The sequence below is a fragment of the Macrotis lagotis genome, chromosome X (genome assembly GCF_037893015.1).
Source record: "Macrotis lagotis isolate mMagLag1 chromosome X, bilby.v1.9.chrom.fasta, whole genome shotgun sequence".
In the NCBI taxonomy this organism is placed as follows: domain Eukaryota; kingdom Metazoa; phylum Chordata; class Mammalia; order Peramelemorphia; family Peramelidae; genus Macrotis; species Macrotis lagotis.
In genome coordinates this window covers 315,574,174-315,591,775 of record NC_133666.1, presented here as the reverse complement: position 1 = coordinate 315,591,775, position 17,602 = coordinate 315,574,174, and the positions used below count along the sequence as shown (strand labels likewise).

Sequence of the window (17,602 nt, the reverse complement as noted above, 5' to 3'; positions counted from 1 at the left end):
CTCAAGAATTTTAACTCTTAGAATGTACTTAGCTAGAAGTGACAGATAAGCAGAATTTTCTATGACTCAGATAGAATGATTTAAATAACACTACCTCCTTAAAAGGGGGGGGGTGATAGGAAGGAGATGGGAGGAGGGAGGGGATCGAATGGAGAAAGAAAGGAGAGAGGGTGATATAAGAGGGCAAACACTTTGTAAGGGGTGATATTCAGAAACAAAATACTGGGGAATATGGATAAAGGTTTGGAAAGAGGGAAAATACAGAGGGAAGATAGCATGGAGGACAATAAAGAATTAGAAATCATAACTTTGAATGTAAATGGGATGAACTCTCCCTTAAAATGTAAGCAAATAGCAGAGTGGATTAAAAGCCAGAATCCTACAATATGCTGCTTACAAGAAACTCATTTGAAGCAGAGAGATACATACAGAGTAAAGGTAAAAGGTTGGAGAAAAATATATTTTGCTTCAGCTGAAGTGAAAAAAGCAGGGGTAGCTATCCTTATCTCAGTCAAAGCAGCTGCAAAAATAGATAGCATTAAAAGAGATAAGGAATGAAACTTTATCCTCCTAAAATGTACCATAGACAATAAAGTTTTTTCAATACTGAATATATATGGTTTTACATATATATATAGTATATATGAATATATACTATATATATATATATATATATATATATATATATATATATCTCCCAATGGAATAATATCCAAATTATTAGAGAAGCTGAAAGAACTACTACATAGACAACAAAACTCTACTAGTGGGAGACCTCAACCTCCGACTCTCAGATCCAGATAAATCGAATCATAAAATAAACAAGAAAGAAGTTAAGGAGGTAATAGATTGTTAAAAAAAAACTAGATATGGTAGACTTATGGAGCAAATTGAATGGGGATAGAAAGGAATATGCCTTTTTCTCTGCAGTATATGGAACTTATACAAAAAATGACCATATACTAGGACATAAAAACCTAGTGATCAACTGCAGAAAGACAGAAATGGAGAATACAACTTTCTCAGATCACAAGTCAATAAAAGTCATATGCAATATTGGGCCAAGGAGATATAGACCCCAAACCAATTGGAAACAGAATAACCACATTTTAAAGAATGAGTGGAGCAAAAAACAAATTATTCAAATAATTAACCATTTTATCCTAGGTAATGATAATAATGAAACAACATACCAAAACTTATGGGATTCACTCAAAGTGGCTCTCAGGGGATATATTATATCTTTAAATGCTTACATGAATATATTAGAGAAAGAGTAACTCAATGAACTAAACATGCAACTAAAAAAATTAGAGAAATAACAAATTAAAAACCCACAATTACATACCAAATTAGAAATTCTAAAAATTAAAGGAGACATTTAAAAAATCAAAAGCAAAATAACTATTGAATTGATAAATAAAACCAAAATTTAGTAATATGAAAAAAACCATAAAATTGATAACCCTCTGGTCAATTTGATTTAAAAGAAAAGAAAGAAGAAAAGCAAATTGCTAGTAGCATAAATAAAAAAGGTGAACTCACCACCAATGAGGAGGAAATTAAAGTAATAATTTGAAATTATTTTGCCCAACTCTATGCCAATAAATTTGATAATCTAAGTAAAATTGATGAATATTTACAAAAATATGAGTTGCCCAGGTTAAATGAAGAGGAGATTAAATACCTAAACAACCCTATCTCAGATAAAGAAATTCAACAAGTCATCACTGTACTCCCTAAGAAAAAAATCTCCAGGGCCTGATGGATTCACAATTGAACTCTACCAAACATTTAAGGAACAGTTGGTTCCAATTCTGTATAAACTCTTTGGAAAAATAAGGGAAAGATGGAACTCTGCCTCTTTCTATGAAATCAATATGGTGCTGATACCTAAACCAGGAAGAGTTAAAACAGAGAAAGAAAATTATAGTCCTATCTCCCTAATTAATATAGATGCAAAAATCTTAAATAAAATCTTAGCAAAATTAATACAACACGTTATCACTGGGATTATACATTATGACCAAGTAGGATTTATCCCAGCAATGCAGGGTTGTTTCAATATTAGGAAAACTGTTAGTATACTTAATTATATCAACAAAAAACCTATTAGAAATTATATGATCATATCAATAGATGCTGAAAGAGCTTTTGAAAAAATACAGCATCCATTCCTAGTAAAAACACTAGAGAGTGTAGGAATGAATGGACTGTTCCTTAGAATAATTAGCAGTATCTATCTGAAAAGATCAACAAGCATTATATTCAATGGGGAGAGGCTAGAGGCATCCCCAATAAGATCAGAGGTGAAACCAGAATGCCAATTGCCACCAATAATATTCAGTATTGTATTAGAAATGTTAGCTTCAGCAATTAGGGAAGAAAAAGAAATTGAAGGAATTAGAATTGGAAAGGAAGAGACAAAACTCTCCCTCTTTGTAGATAACATGATGGTCTACCTAGCGTATCTCAAGAATTCATCCAAAAAACTACTGGAAACAATTAGCAATTTTAGCACAGTGTTGAAGGTTATAAAATAAACCAGCATAAATCCTCAATATTTCTATATATGTCTAGCAAGATAAAGCTGGAAGAGCTAGAAAGAGAAATCCCATTCAAAGTAACCTCAGACAATATAAAATACCTGGGAATCTATTTGCCAAGACAGACTCAGAAACTTTTTGAAAACAATCATAAATCACTTCTCACACCAATTAAATCAGATTTAAATAACTAGGCCAATATCAACTGCTTGTGCGTAGGTAGAGTTCATATAATAAAAAATGACAATTCTATCAAAACTAACCTTTCTGTTTAGAGCTCTACCAATCAAAATTTAAAAAAAAATTACTTAAAGATTTAGAAAAAATTATATGTATATTTCTATTGAGAAATAAAAAGCCAAGAATTTCCAGGAATTTAATGAAAAAAGTACAAAAGAGGGCTTAGCCCTACTTGATCTAAAATTATATTATGAAGCATCAGTCATCAAAACTGTTTGGTATTGGCTAAGAAATAGAGTGTTGGGGGGTGGCTAGGTGGCGAAGTGGATAAAGCACCGGCCTTGGAGTCAGGAGTACCTGGGTTCAAATCTGATCTCAGACACTTACTAATTACCTAGCTTTGTGGCCTTGGGCAAGCCACTTAACCCCATTTGCCTTCCAAAAAAAAAAAACCTAAAAAGAAAAAAAAGAAATAGAGTGGTGAATCAGTGGAACAGACTAGGTGCAAAAGCAGGAGATGATTATAGTATTTTATTTGATAAACCCAAAGAGTCTAGCTATTAGGATAAAAACTCTCTCTTTGATAAAAAAAAAAAAACTGCTGGGAATATTGGAAGTTAGTATAGAAGAAACTTAGATTAGACCAACACCTAACACCCTTTACGAAGATAAGATCCAAATTGTTACAGGATTTGGACATAAAAAAATACTATAAACAAATTAGAAAATCAAGGACTAGTTTATGATCTATGGCTCTATGGAACTATGGAAAGGGGAATAGTTTATGACTAAGGAAGAGATGGAGAACATCACCAAAAACAAACTACATGATTGCTATTACATTAAATTAAAAAGCTTTTGCACAGATAAAACCACTGTAACCACGATCAAAAGAAATGTAGTAAATTTGGAAACAATCTTTACAACTAATGATTCTGACAAAGGACTCATTTCTGAAATATACAGATGACTGAGTCATATTTTAAAAAAAGCCATTCCCCAATTGACAAATGGTCAAAGGATATGCAAAGGCAATTTACAGATGAGGAGATCAAAGCAATCCATAGTCATATGAAAGGTTACTCTAAATCACGAATTATTAGACAAATGCAAATTAAAACTTCTCTGAGGTACCACCTCACAACTTTCAGACTGGCCAGTATTACCAGAAAGGATAACAATCATTGTTGGAAGGGTTGTGGGGAAATCTGTGACACTATTACAATGTTGTTGGAGCTGTGAAGTCATACAACTTTTCTGGAGAGAAATTTGTAACTACACCCAAAGGGCAACAAAATTGAGCATACCCTTTGATCCAGCAATACCACTACTGGGTCTATACCCTGAAGAGATGGTGAGAAAGGGTAAAAACATCACTTGCACAAAAATATTCATAGCAGCCCTGTATATAGTGGCAAAGAATTGAAAATCAAGTAAATATCCTTCAATTGGGGAATGGCTTAGCAAACTGTGGTATATGTATGACATGGAACACTATTGTTCTATTAGAAACAAGTAGGGATGGGATTTCAGGGAAGCCTGGAGGGATTTGCATGAACTGATGCTGAGTGAGATGAGAAGAACCAGAAAAATACTGTACACCCTATCAGCAACATGGGGGTGATGTTCAACCTTGATGGACTTCAGCATTCCATTAGTGCAACAGCCAGGGGCTATTTTGGGCTGTCTGCAATGGAGAATACCATCTCTATCCAGATAAAGAATTGCAGAGTTTGAACAAATTTCAAGGAATATTCCTTTAATTTAGGAAAAAAAAACTGATATATATATATATATATATATATATATATATATATATATATATATATATATATATATATATATATATATATATTCTTGTCTGATCTTGCTATCTCATACTTTTTCTTTCTTCCTTAAGGATATGATTTCTCTCTCATCACACTCAATTTGGATCAATGTACAACATGGAAACAAAATAAAGACTGAGAGAATGCTTTCCATTGGGGGCAGGGAGGGAAGTAAAATTGAGAAAAATTGTAAATCTCAAAACTCAAATAAAATCTTTAAAAATAAGCAAAGTAGAATTCATGAGCAAACTAATTTCAGAAAAATTTGAAAAGACTTAGATGAATTGTCATTGAGTAAAGTGAGCCGAACCAGGAGAAAATTATACACAGATATAGCCAGAAGTGGGATCTGATCATCTTGATCAACTTTGGATTTTCTCAACAATACCATGATTAAAGACAATTTCAAAAGATTTGTATTGGAAAGTGTCTTACCCCATCCAGAAAAGGAGATTTGGGGCCCAAATTAAGATCAAAGCCTTACTAGTTTCCCTTTTTAATTTTTTTGGATTCTAATGGGTTTTTTGCCTTTTGTTCTGACTCCTCTTTTCAACATGATTTATATAAAATTGTGTTTTACATGACTGTACATGTATGGCATATCAGTTTGATTCCTAATATGGGGAAGGGTAGAAATTCAGGAGGGAAAGAATGAATGAAGAAAACTGTCTTTACGTGTAAGTGGAAAGAATCCTATTAACAAAAAATAAAATAAAATAAAGAATTCAGAGACAAAGAAGTAATATCTATAGTAAACAAATATGCACCAAATGTCATTTCTGAAAATTTATATATATATTTTTTCTGGAAAAAACTGAGTAGGAATAAAGAGTAGACCTTTTTCTCAACTATACATGGTGCATGTGTGGGCTATAAAAGGCATGCAAGAAATTGTAGAAAAAGAGGTCAGCTAGGTAGCACAATAGATAGATCACCAGCCCCAGAGTCAGGAGAACCTGATTTCTAATAACCTAGCTGTTTGACCTTGGTCAAATCACTTCACCTCATTGCCTTGCAACAAACAAACAAAAAAAGGAAATTGCAGAAAAGTAGGAATATTAAATGTATTCTTTTCAGATCCTAATTAAATAAAATTATATTACTAAAAGGACATGGAGACACTATTCAAAAGCTAATTGGAAATTAAATAGGGGGGGAAAAATTTAAAAACTGTGTCTGAGAACAAATCACACAAAGAACAATCCACAGAAACAATCAATAATTTCATTGAATAGAATGAGTAGGATGAGACAATATTTAATTATTTATGTGATAAAAACCAAAGTAATACTATGGGGAAAATTTATATTGTAAATGAATATATAAACAAAAGGGAGGAAAAAGTATATCTATCAATTGAATATGCAAATAAAAATACTAGAATAGCCAATTTAAAATCCTGAAATAAAAATCCAAATGAAATTTCTGAAAATCAATAGAAATTGCTAAAACTGAAAAAGAGAAAAAAGGAAGAAATTAAGATCTGATGAAAAACTAGCACATCTATAAATTAGCACATCTATTAGTTATTTATTTTTAAAAAGTTTTCTAATTACATTCAAAAGTAGTATTCAATATTCAGTCATTTGCAAGTTAATGTATTCCACATTGCACCTCCCCTTCCATCCTCCCTCATCTTTGCAGGAAACAATTTTTGGGGCAAATTACATGTGTAAATTCATGTTTGCATATTACTGTATTGGTACTCTTGTAAAAGAAGAATTAGAAATAAAAGACAAACTTGAGAATGAAAAAATAGAAGCTTTAAGAATTTAACATAATTAAGCTTTATTCTGCATTCAGGCTCCAGATTGGTTCTTTTTTTCCCACTGGATTGTGAGGGCATTTTCTGTAACAGGGCTCTTAGAATGATCTGAATCACTGAACTCCTGAGAGAAATTGTAACCATCATAGTTCATCTTCTCACAATGTTACAAGTTAATATCAGCAATGTTCTCCTGATTCTGGTCATTTTATTCAGCATCAGTTAATGCAAGTCTTTCCTTGCTTTTCTAAAGTCTGACTACTCATGATTTCTTACAGAACAATAGTGCCTTAAAAATTCATATACCACTTGTTCATCCATCCCCTAACTTATGGACATTCCTTCAGTTTCCAGTTCATTACTACTGCAAAAAGAGATGCTATACATTTGAATAGATGGGACTTTTCATTTGTTTTATGATTTCTTTGGGATGAAGACCTATATGTTGCATTGATAGATAAAAGATTAGGCATAGTTTCTATTGACTACAGCTCCATACTGATCTTCAGAATAGTTGAAGCAGCTCTTCTTCATCCTTCATCTTCTTAACCCTTCAGCATTTCTTGCTCTTTTCTCCCGTCCCCTTCTTTAAACTCCTCCCCTCCCCACCCCATATTGCTCCTCTGTCCCTGACTTCTTCCTTATCCTTCCCCCTTCCTACCCAACTTCTTTCCCTTCCTTTCTTTCCCCCTTCTCCTCTCACTTCCTTGTCTCCTCCTCTTTCCCCTCCCTCTTCCTTGCACTCTCTCTCTCTCTCTCTCTCTCTCTCTCTCTCTCTCTCTCTCTCCCTCCCTCCCTCCCTCCCTCCCCCCCATCCCCTGAGGTCTCCCTGTGCCTGCTTAGTAGCATGTTCTGCTTCAGGAACCAGTTTAAATGAGACTCAAAAGTTGCACAGGAGCCTTCATCACAACTGCCACGTCTGCCTCTCCTGCTCATTTTCCTTCTTCCTCTCAGTAGCCCCGAGTCACGACCTTCCTGTGCCACCACTTCCCTCAGCCATATCACTCTTCTCAGTTAATATAAAATGGGGAAAAGAGAAATTTGATGGTGTGGAACTGAATACTGATGAACTTCCCGTGGCCTTCAAGGCTCAACTTTTCACACTGACTGAAGTCCAGTCAGCTAGACAGAAAGTCATAGTGAAAGGAGTTACTCTGAAAGATACTGACTGGGGAAACCTCAAGATAAAGACCGGAATGACTGTTAATGATGGGATCAGCAGATGCTCTGTCTAAAGAACCTGTTGCTAGAACTGCTTTTGAAGAAGACATGACTGAAAAACAGCTAGCATCGGCTGTGAGTCATTTCATATTTCATAATCAATTGGGATCACGATAGACAATTTTTAAAATGAGTTTCAGGAAAAATTATTTCTGGTAGTTTTGAAGTTCTGCTTAGGTTCTAATAGTTATTGGTGAAATTGCCATGTGCATTGACAAATCTTAGTAACACCTGTTACATGAATGCTACAGTATCTGCTCTATGCCAGAACTCAAAAATGCCCTTAAAAGGTATTGTAGCTGCCTTTGCAAGCTTCAGGGGAAATGGCCTCAACACAGTGTATCACTTCAGGCCTTAGAGATTCATTTCATTCCATGGACAAAACTTCCTCCAGTATCTCACCTATTATTTTATAGCAGTTTTTGCTTATGCCCTTCCCACAGTTTGCAGAGAAGGGCGATCAAGGACAATATCTTCAATAGGATGCTAATGAATTTTGGATACAAATAATGCGAGTGCTACAACAAAAAGTGGAAGTTTTAGAAGGTGATTCTGTTATAGAGACAGACAATGAATCACCAGCTGCAGCAGTCAAAACACCTTCCAAAAAGAAAAGTTTAACTGATCAATTTTTTGGTGTTGATTTTATAACTAACATGAAATGTCCAGAGGCAGAAGAAAAGGAAGCCACCAAAGAGAAGGGTAACCAGCTCCAGCTCAACTATTTTGTCAATCAAAAAGTCAAATGCTTGTACAGTACTTAAATTAAGACTTCATCTATTTTTAAAATAGTTAATATACATGGAATTATTTTTTCCTTAAATATTTGGTAGAATTCTCTTGTAAATCTATCCAATCCTAGATTTTTTTGCTTAGGGACTTTATTGATGGATTCTTCAATTTCTTTTTTTTCTGTGATGTGGTTATTTAAGTATTTCATTCCCTTTTCTGTTAATCTGGGTAGCTTATATTTTTGTAAATATTATCCATTCCACTAATATTGTCAGATGTGTTTTCATATACTGGAAAAAATTATTTTATTTTCTCCACTTTGGTGATGGATTTAGCCTTTACATTTTTCATAATTGCAATCTTTTAAAAATCATGTTACTCAAAGATTTTCTATTTTATTTGTTTACTTTTCATAAAACCAACACAGTTTTATATATTAGTTAGTTTTTTGAATTTATGAATTTCTCATTTAATTTTCAGAATTTCTATTTTAGTATTTAATTGGGGATTTTAAGTCAATTTTATTGCTATTTTAGTTTTAGGCTGAATTCATTGATCTTATTCTATATTTTATTCATATAAGCATTGAGATTAAAAATATCCCTAGTAATTGATTTGGATTTTCCCCACAGGGTTTGGTGAGATGTTTCATCATTGTTATTGTCTTTCTTCATTTCATTGTAAGGTTTTTATGCCCTAGTGCATGGTTAATTTATGTGTGGGTTGCATTAATATCCCCATTCAGTTTTCTCCAGAGGTCTATGATGTCTAAGTTTTCTAAAATTCTATTCACCTTCTTAACTGCATTCTTGTTCTTGTTTATTTTGTGATTAGATTTATCTAATTCTGAAAGACAGTGCTTGAGTTCCCCCCTAGCATGTCTCCCTATATCTCACTCAGATACTCCTCTAAGAATCTGGATGTTATACTACTTGGTGCATCTGTCTTTAATATTGATATTATTTCATTGTTTATGATACCTTTTAAGAAGATATATTTCCTTCCTTATCCTTTTTAATGAGACTGATATTTTTCTTTTTTTGTCTGAGATCAGAAATATTACTCCAATTTTTTAACTTTACTTGAATCATAATACATTCTGCTTCAACTTTTTAAAGTTTAACCTTTGTGTGTGTCTCTGCTTCAAATCAGTTTTTTGTAAACAATATATTGTAGGATTCTGTTTTTAAATCATTGTGCTAACCACTTCTGTTTTATGGCAGAGTTCATCCCATTTATATTTGTACTGCCCCCCCCCATGCTATATTCTCCACTTTTTACTTTTACTTTTTCATTCCCTTTACCTCTTCTCATCAATATTTTCCCTCTGAATTTGGCCTCTTGATCAGACCTTCTTTCCCCCAAATATTTTCCCTTTCCTTCTCACTTTCGCCCTTTTCTTTTCTTTTCAACTTTTACTTTCTTTAAACTCGACCATTACTTTTATTTTTTCCCATAGTTTTTACAGACCCTTCTTTCTTTTCCCTTCCTTACCCTAATTCCCTTTAGGATAGATTTTTAAAATTATTTGAAAATGTATACTTACTGTTGAGTGTTACTTGAGTGAGTTTGCATAAAAAAGTCAATTGTGACTGAAAGATCCAGGCTCTGGTGACCCTTGAGTTGAAGGCTCTCCATGGAACTCTGCCGTGATAACATAACTGTGTCATCCATGGCTTCACTTGTGTGATAGCCCTGTACCCAAACTTCTTGACGTGGGTTGCATCCTGTCAGATTAAATCCTGCCCAAGTTAGAGTTACATCATTGTTTTTATCCTGTATGCTAATTTTATGGTTTTCTGCTATAAAGAACTGTTTGATACTATCAATAAACAGCTCTGCTAATTGTCCTACTAAAATTGTCACCTAAGTGTACATATGTTTCTTTTCTCTCCTGAACTGAATTAATCTCCTAATAGATGGGGAGCTCAACATTTGGTGCCCTCAAGTGATCAGGTACTAGGACTTGAAGCCATCCAGAGGCTGAGATAGTCCTTCAAGAGAAGAAAGTCCCCTGGTAAGGCCATGGTATTCCCGGGATGTTTGGGAGGGGAAGGCTTGATGAGAGTCAATAAGCAGTGTTGACTTTCTTACTTTCTTTTTTCCAAGCAGGTACAAGAGGTGTAATAAGGAAGTAACTTTTTATAGAACTAAAGAAGCCAGGACAGGATATAAATATTTTGTCTAAAGAGAAGGGCTTAGAAATTATAAAACAAATATATAAGGTTCTACAGACTGTTTATAAATGTTCTCCATGGTCCCAAGGAAAGGAAAATTGAGCTTAGAAGGTACTTTGAATCCACATGATTGAAGAACAGTGTGTGAAGAGATAAATGAATATTAATGATAAAATGTTGTTGACTTTTTCCTCTTCCCCACTTCTTCATTGTGATTCTGTCAGAATGTTCACCCCCCCTTTCTCTCTCTCCACATCTTGTCCATTTTACAATTCTTGTACTTATCTTTCAACACTGAAGTTTAGCTGAAAGAAGATTTTTAGAAAAAAGGACTAGCTAGAGAGAACGAATTACTTCATGAAGATTTGGGTAAACAAGTTTTCAAAGGAAATTTATTTGGAGTTAAAAGAATCAGGAAATACTGTCTATTACCAATTTTTTATTATCTATAGAAATCATACGAAGAAATGCCATTTTTAATTTGAGAAAGTTTTGGGGAAGTAATAGGAAAAAAAGACAAGGTAGTTAGGTTAAGTCTAAAGTACATAATTTAGGTACTAACTAATCCCATAAAAAAAATGAAATAAGGGGACACTAAATAGTTAATCTTTTACCAGAATGATATCATAACATCATAACTTCAGGTGTTTAGCAATATAGATTCTGATAATGTTAGTTTTTACAGAAAATTATAGGTCTAGAGAAGATTTTAAAAGAGGTGATTCTACCACCCCCAGAACAGACTTAGGACTGTCCCCTTAAAAAGAAATTATTTAGTTTACTCTATTTGAAGAAGGGGGACAGGTATATTCCAAATAGGCTGAGGGATTTTTGAGTAACTGTTTGCCTTCTCAGAAGTTACACCAGTTAAAATCTAGAAGTGACAAATGTTAGTACCTTTGTATGGAAAAATATATTGTGATAAATGGAATGTTCCCTATATTTTCTCTAATGTGACAGCAAGGTGGGGTTTTCCCTGGAGTTTGGGGGCTTCTCTGCTTCAAAGTGCTCTGATACTTTTTTATGTATTTTATATGTGTTTGTTTTAAAATGCAGAGAAATCTGTGTCTGCATGGTCAAGCCTGCTGTCATGTTTTTGTGTTCTGATTGGCCAATCCTCTTTCCTTTCTCTCTTTTTCTGTTTCCAAAAATTCATGCTTCAGCTACGCAGAAGATTTTCCTGAAAATCATGCTGTTTTTTGAAAAAGAACAGATTCTATTATTTTATCTCATTTTCTATTGTTTGTTTTCTGCTCTGATTGTCTAAGAGATTTGGCAAATTATACTTATAAGGGATCTAGTAGAGATTGAAATTGTCCCTAAAATTATTTTTTCTTGACTGATCTTGATAAAAGAGTTTATGGAAAAGAATGACAGAACAGTATATGAAGGGAATTTGTAAGTAATTCAATAAGAGTAATGGGTTTGGAAAAGATTTGGATTAAGAAAATAGGGTTGCAAGGAAAATGAAAAGAACTATTTGTGAAGTATGGAAGTGGGTTTATGCCAGTAGAAAGTAAGTACGAACAGGTTTGACTTTGTATATATAAAAGATGAATTTTGGGAACTTTGAAAATAATCAACGAATCAATGTAGTAAGAGGAGAAAGTATAGAGAGTTATAAGTCTATACAGAGATATGTGTTTAAATGAGGTTAGGATAATCTGAATATTGTATTAAACTGCAACTTTTGCAATATCTGGCAGTGAATTAATTGGAAAAGTAATATACCCCATAAAATGCAAAGATTAATATGAAAGCTAATTAAATGCTAACTGTTTCTTTAAATTGACTAATTCTCTTATATGTATTAATCTTCTCTACACAGTTACCTGAAAATACATGCAACTAAATTAAGGGTTTTGTAAAAAAGAATATTTATTTTTTTTTGGTTATAGCATTTTTGGCTCCTCCAGAGTCATAAGACAAAAAAGAACTAAAGGGAATCTTAAAATAGACAGGGTCAGAATGGCCTTGATAGAGGCTAGGACTTTGCCAAAACCTTTGTTAGCACAGACTTCTGAATTATTTGCTCTTAATCAGACTTTATAATTGGCAAAAAGGGGGTATAGTTCATGTATTTGAAAAACTTGGGGTAGGGGTGGCTAGGTGGCACAATGGATAAAACACTGACCCTGTAGTCAGAAGTACCTGAGTTCAGACCTGGCCTCAGGCATTTAATAATTACCTAGCTGTGTGGCCTTTGGCAAGTAACTTAACCCAGTGCCTTGCAAAAACCTAAAAAAAAAAACCAGAAAAAACATGGGGTGATGGAGCAATGATAAACAGTAAGGTTAAAGAATTAATACATACTATCTTCATACCTCAAAATCTCAGGAACCTCCCATTCCCAGATCATCATTTTTTCAATGAGGATAGAAAGATCTTATAAGTTAAAGCATAGAGAAGTTAGAATAGTGCTGATATAGATAAGAAGACCACAAACTTTTATATTTCAAAAAGGAAAATAATTTAAGGTAATTTTAATAAGAGTTTGAGAATTTTCAAAATTAATAAGAGAACTATAAAGAAAATCTTGCAATCATAAAAATGTTTAGAAACATCTGGACTTAATAATTTTTTATTGCAAAGTTTTCAGGAGTAAAGGGATAGAATTTAAATTGAAAATGTGTTATTTATAATTAGTAAACTTTGCATAAGAATAGATTCAAATATTTTTTGAAAATTTAAAATTGTGTTACAATAACAAAATTATGAATGAATTAATGTATCATCCACCACATTTGTAAAGAATTTTTAAAAGAAAACTAGGGAATACTTTGCCAATAGTTTATATCTCTCAAGGTCTTCTTTGCTCCAGAGAGTTTGTGAAAAGCTTTGTTTTTCCATTTCATGTTTATGACATTATATATGTATTTGAAATTATATATGTATCTTGTAACACCAGCTTTTGTAAAATAATTAACATTGTTTTTTTGAAATTACCAAAAATATATTTAAAATTAAATTCATAAAGAATCTTGTTTTCTTTTTTTGAAAATAGGGTGTATTGGGGGCGGCTAGGTGGTACAGTGGATAAAGCACCAGCCCTGGAGCCAGGAGTACCTGGGTTCAAATCTGGTCTCAGACACTTAATAATTACCTAGCTGTGTGGCCTTGGGCAAGGCACTTGACCCCATTGCCTTGCAAAAAAATAAAACTAAAAAAAAAAGAAAATAGGGTGTATTGGTATAAGAGGAAAATAAGCTTATAATGCAGAGATGAGAAAGAAATTTGTGCTTAAAATATATTTAGGTCTAAGGTTAACTTTAAGAGTACTTGTATTGTTTTTGCTTTAAGAGAATGAGATGTCAGCCTGGAAATCTTGTGTTGCACATAGGTTAAGAGTTAAATGCTCAATTTTAAAGAAGTGAAATGGTAAACTCAGAAGAAGAATGTATAAGTGATTGGGAAGTATACCTTAAATGCAAATATTTCCAATAATATTGAGTATATGTGAGAGATTTTGAAAGATGATTGAGAAATTGAACATTGAGCAACCCAAAGTTAGGTGACTTGCTGATGAGCAAGATATTGAAAGAGTTATGTGATCTTGTTTTGTCTGTACAAGTGATTTTATTGCAATAATATCTAAGCCTGAAATTAATGATTGATTGCTTTGTACAGGTATTGGGGGAAAATATCAGAAGTTATGACCCACTCGGTTCCCTGAAATTTTTAAACAATGTGATGGACCTTATTCTAAACCTGTAAGTCCAAACATATATGCAATAATAGAAAAGAAATTATATTCTATATTACTGGTAAGAGAATGGCCACAACTCCTTAATATTTTTACATATAAGTATGATATTCAAGTCACCAGATGCATAGACAGCCTTTATTAATCATAGCATTGATATAGACTATATCAACTCTTTAAAGAATTACTTGAAGTTATTAGAAAAAAGATATAATTCCTTTTTATTGAACATAAAAATTTCCACCCTGGACTGCCTGGATATATACACACACACACACACACACAAAAACACACACATATGTATGAAAGTATCATAGGACTGATCAATCAACCCTTCAAATCATTATGAAAGCTTAGTAGAAGAGTAAACTAAACTGTCTCACAAAAAAAATCATCAGAATGCCTCTTTCAAAGGAAAGAATTAAAAATCAGCAGAGATCAAGCTAGTAATATAGTAAAATCCTGCCCAGAAAGGGATATTTATCTATCCCTCCAAATTATTTTAAGAACTCTAGAGGCTGGACTCCTAATAAGTTATGGCAGATGGATGTGACTCATTATGCACTTTTTGGAAAAATGAAATCCCTTCATGTTACTGTAGATACATTTAGTTCATATACAATGACAACAGCACAAATTTCAGACACTACTCAATGTGTGATTGATCATTTATTCTATTGTTTTGCAGGGATATCAAAATCTATAAAAAACAGATAAAGGCCCTGGATACACTTCTATGACATTTGAACAATTCTGTCAAGATTACAATATAAAGCATATTACAGCCATTTCTTATAATCTCATGATTCAACACTATAGTTGAGAGGAAGAATAGGTTGTTAAACGTGTTCCTACATAAGCAGAAAAGGGGGGCTGTGGGGGGGGGAGCAGATACTGGGAACACCTAAATAAAGCTTTGTATTCATTGATTATTTGAATTTGGATAATAAGAATAAAACTCTGACTGAAAAACACTTTGGTTACAAAATTACCATAGATAACATAATAAATACCCTGGAATGTACTCATAGTATAATGTGGAAGGATACAAAAGTTGGGCTTTGGAAAGGGCTTGATCAATTACTAACCTGGGGTTGAGGGTACACTTTTGTTTTGTCCACAGATTGAGAAACTGTCTATTTGTCAGAAAGGAATATCAAAGCCTACAGACCAGATGATCAAGTAATACAGAAAATGAACAACTTACACTTAAGAAATCAATAAAAAAAAGCATGAGGAGAAAGAAGGACAGACCATGCAAAAAGGCAATGCAAAACATGGATTTATAGGACAACTTGTGATGCTTATATTAATCATGAACAATTTGAGGAATGTAGAATGAATGGAATATTGAACTTAAATTCAAAAATATAATATGGAGAGAAAAGTATGACTGAAGTTGTTTTCATAGAGGAAGCTGAGAATTATTTTGGATATAGCAAAGTTAGTATTGGAAATATCAAAGAAGAGATACTGAGAAGTTATGTATAATTTTTATGGCTTTAATAGTATCACACCCTATATAGAGGAATTTATGATCCTTGCTGAGAAGAAGTGAAATAATAGTAACTGTTAAAAATTGCATTATTTGAGCATGTGTATGTAAAGAAGTGATCAATAAGGAAGAGATAGAAGCAAAGTATAGTCAAGAATTGCCAGAAAAATGTTACTAGAGCATTAAAGACTGAGAAAAAGAAATTATGAAAATCTTTATCAATTGATTAATGCATTACAAACTTCTGTAATGAACAATTTCTTTTAGGGAAGAAAATAAAGATTTGATCAAGAAATTGTATGATTGGTTGTCTTCTCCACCTGCAATTGATTCATGGTTAGAAGGTATTATATCTGTTTTCTGCTTTGTTGTAATTATGATATTGATCACTTGTTATTTGTCTCTCATTTTAAAAACTATCTTTGCTCTAATAAAAATGTCAGTTTCACATTCAAGATGTTAAAAAACAAAGGATGGTACAGATCCAGTGTTGATCATGTTTTTGGTGAATTAATTAAATGACAGGAGAACCTCCCATCTGGAAGGTTTAAGAGATGTATTAGCTGTTTTGTAGTTGGAGTAATTATACTTGAAACTCTTATAGCCTCATCTGTATCACTTGGCCTGTCTATATCTAATTTACAGAATGAAGTAGTTCAAGCACATTATTTAGAGGAACTTAATAAAAATGTCAGTTTTGGATTCCAAAAAGTGTCAGATATTGATAAGCAGTTTTTGCAAATGTTAGAGGGTTTGAAGAAGACAATAATTTCTATACGAGATGAATTGGATATGGTAGAGTTTATACAGATAGTTTTGAATATGGCTACATGAAAAGTTTTGTGACTATCCTGGAGTACAATGATTCTTAATGGGAATGTAAAAAGGTTAGGAATCACCTTAATGGATTGTTTGGGAATTCTGCTATATTTTTTGGTATTGATGATTTGAATAAATTGGCTAAAGGAATCCAAAAAGCCTCCCAGTGAGACTTGATTCTTGAAAAGACAGTTGATAAGATAATTGTTTTCAACATTCCACCCTTTTTGGGCATTGGATGCAGAGTATTATACATACAATTGTGTCTTATATTGATTTTCTTTATGTTGCTTTTTTGCTGTTTACCAAGTTTTTTTAAAGTATTTTTTCTACAACTAAGGATACTATATATGGTATCAATAGAATTCAAAATCATGTAAACCAGGTTGAGCATCAGGTTGGGCACCTGAGTTTGTTGTGTAAACAGAAAAGGGGGAAGTGTTGAGAGCGACTCAAGCGATTTTGGGTTAGAAAGTCAGTTATAACTAAAAGACTCAGGCTCTAGTGACCATCGAGTTTAAGTCTCTCCATGAAACTCTAGTAGAATAACACAATTACTTCAAAAATGACTTCACTTGTGTGATAGCCATGTTCCTGAACTTCTTTACTTGGGTTTTTAATAATTCTTTTTAATATACTCCTATTATCTGACTGATAGAAATGCAATTCTCAAGGTTGCTTGATTGATTTACATGAAACATTACTTCAGAGGTACTTCATACCAACAGTCCCCTCACTTGTCTGATTAGATATGCAATTCTCAAGAGTCATAACCATCATCAAATTATAATCAATTTATAATACACCCTTTTCCCAAGTATACTCTATAGAAATATGATTCTCATGAGTGAAAGTATTTTGTAAAGCAAAATCACTTCATTATCCAATTGTAACCACAGCCTGTAAGTATAACCCCTCCTATTGTAGTTAAAATATCATGTAAAGCAAAATCAATTCATGATCCATTTAAACCTACAGGCTTTAAATAATTCAGTCCAATTGTTCTAATAGAAATACAACCTTCATGAGAAAAACTTTCATGTAAAGGAAAATCACTACAAGATTGTTATATACGCATACTCTCTATGTACACTCCCTTCAACTATAATTATCCCTCATAGATTAAAGTCTCAGC

General features: G+C 32.9%; 1 pseudogene; it reads left to right on the top strand.

The window, feature by feature from the left end:
• LOC141499075 (ubiquitin carboxyl-terminal hydrolase 14-like) overlaps positions 1–8,305 on the top strand; it is a 54,551-nt pseudogene extending 46,246 nt beyond the window's left edge.
• The last annotated feature ends 9,297 nt before the right edge of the window (positions 8,306–17,602 follow it).